Genomic DNA, 2,500 nt, shown 5'->3' on the forward strand with positions numbered 1-2,500 from the left:
TGGAAGTGGCTCGACGACGCGCTGCGGACGCGGGGAAGCGCGGGGTTGGGGGGGGGGCCCGGCGGGCGCCGAAACGGCGGCGGTCAGGGCCAGGGCGAGGCAAAGGGCGGCCGGCCGTCCCCTCTGCCGGAGGGGAACGGGGGACCGGCGCACCACCGGGAGAGTGGTGGAGGAGAGGCCCGTGCGGCGGCACTGGCGGTGGTGGCGGGCGGGCGGGCGGCGCCGGGCGCCGGGCCACCGCGACCGACCCGATCTGGGGGCCCGGCGGGACGAAGTCCGCGACGCGGGCGCTCCGGGAGCGGGGGTTTCCCGAGTCTGCACTTAGGGGGACGAAGGCCCGGCCGCGCGGGGAGGGGAAGGAGAGCACCCCCCCTCTCCCCGGGGCAACGGGCCTGCGAGGCGCCCCAGCCGCGCCACACCGCGCGCGCCACGCGGCGCGGCGGCAGCCGCCGGGCTCGGAGGGGAGGGCGGGCACGGCCGGGCGCACCCGAACCGCGCCCCCCCCCACACCCACCGAGGGGCGGCACGCCGCTGCGCCCACGCCACGGCGCGGGTGACGATTGACCGTCAAGCGACGCTCAGACAGGCGTAGCCCCGGGAGGAACCCGGGGCCGCAAGTGCGTTCGAAGTGTCGATGATCAATGTGTCCTGCAATTCACATTAATTCTCGCAGCTAGCTGCGTTCTTCATCGACGCACGAGCCGAGTGATCCACCGCTAAGAGTTGTCTCGGTTTCGGTCCCCGCCGCGCGCGCGGGGGGACCGGGCAGCTTTCGCAGCCCCTGGGGGGCCCCCCCTCCTCCGCCCCCTCCTCCTCCGCCCCACCGCCCTTCCTCACGCCGACGCCGGCTGCTGAGCAAGGGACGGCAGAGACGGAAGGAGAGAGAGAGCGAGAGAAAGAGAGGGGCTTGCCTCACTGACCGTACAAGCACAGAGAAAGGGGGGGGGGAAACGAAGGGCAAACCCGAACGAGAAGGGCGGGGAGCCCTCGCTCCCGACCTGGGGACAAACCCTGTCTCGCTTCGAGTCCGGCCCAGGCGCCCGGCTCGGTCTGGCCCGGCAGGGAGCGGCGGGCCGGCCACACCGCCTGCCTCGGGATGTTGGGGGGGGTCCGTCCCCGCAGACCACCCCCCCCCCGCCCCAGGCGTCAGAGCCCGGCCGCCACCGGGAGCGGCGTCGCCCCGCCGCCCGCGCGCCTGCGGCCCGCCGGCCCCGCGCTTCCCAGCTCCCCGCTCGCCTCGCCGGCCCTCCGGCTCGACCGCCGCCGCCGCCGCCGCCGCGGCGCCCACACCCCCGCGCGCCCGCACACACCGCCTCGCGGGTGACGCCACGCGCTCGCCCGTCCCCTCCGCGGACAGACGCCCGGCGGCGGGCAGGCGGGCAAGGCGGCACGGACGGGGACGGCGCCCGCTCTCCCCGTCTCCACGCGGAGAGCGGGGCGGGCCGCCCCCGCCGCCGCCCCACCACCGCCCCCCCGCTGCCTGGCGGAGCCGGGCGGGGCAGAGCGAGGCGGGCGCCCCGGACGGCAGAGTGCCGGGGCGGGCGCGTAGGGTAGGGCGCCGCCGACGGCGGCCACGGCGGAAGACCCAGAAGCACCGGCCAGGGAGAAGGAGGAGACGCGCGGAGGCTCGGCGCCCGCACCACCCGCGGTGGGGGCTCGCCCTCCCGGCGGCGAGCACGCGCTCGCGCCCGGCTCGCAACGCTCGAGGCAGGCCGGCAACTAGGCCGACCGCGCGGCGTCTCTCCGCCGAGACCAGACCGCGGAGAGAGGGGGCAGGGTAACCCCTCTCCGTCCCGGCTGCCCGCGGGGCGAGCACGGGGCGCGCCGGCTGGCATGGGGGGGCGCGGCGCCCGCGCGCGCCGACCCCCCGGCCCTCCGGCAGCACGCCCGGCCGCCTCCGCGAGTCGCATCGGGCCGCCCGAGTCTTTAAACCTCCGCCCGGCTCTCCAACCGAGAACCCTCGGGCCCGGAGCCCGGGGCCCATGGCCATCCCTGCCCGGGGCGGCTGCCGGCGGCCGCGGTGGCCGGAGGCCCTCTCCCCTCTCTCGCTCGCTCCCTCCCTCCCCGCCCCCCCCACCCCCACCGCGGGGGAGGAAGGACCGGGGTGGGGGGAAGCCGAGGCGGGGGGGGGGAAGGCACGGCCGGTGCGGCGCGCACGGTGCGGCACCCGGGAGGAGCACGCTGGCACACGGGACCACACGGGTGGGTCACCGAGGGGGGGGCAGGAGAAGCGCGGGCGCTAGGTACCTGGCCCTGGGGTGAGGGAAACGACCTGAAATCCCCGCGGGGGTGCCTCCCCCGCCGCCGCCCGCCACCGGGCCGCCGCCGCCTCGCGGCGACGGCGGCAGCCTCGGCAGCGGCGACGAGACGGGACGCGGAGGGGGAACCCGGCACCCGCCAGCCGGCCCCCGCGCCCCTCGGCGGAGCGTCCGCCCGCGGGGTGCGCCCGACACCCGCCGCCACGACCTCGTCCTCCTCCCGGGGCCCGGGGTTTCCCTCA

General features: G+C 78.5%; 1 non-coding gene across 1 annotated transcript; it reads right to left on the bottom strand.

The window, feature by feature from the left end:
• Positions 1–572: 572 nt before the first annotated feature.
• On the bottom strand, positions 573–725 carry LOC135326731 (5.8S ribosomal RNA). Its single transcript, XR_010386990.1, has one exon. It is a non-coding gene; the product is annotated as a 5.8S ribosomal RNA (ribosomal RNA).
• Positions 726–2,500: the final 1,775 nt, after the last annotated feature.

The sequence above is a fragment of the Dromaius novaehollandiae genome, unplaced genomic scaffold (genome assembly GCF_036370855.1).
Source record: "Dromaius novaehollandiae isolate bDroNov1 unplaced genomic scaffold, bDroNov1.hap1 HAP1_SCAFFOLD_94, whole genome shotgun sequence".
Taxonomy (NCBI): domain Eukaryota; kingdom Metazoa; phylum Chordata; class Aves; order Casuariiformes; family Dromaiidae; genus Dromaius; species Dromaius novaehollandiae.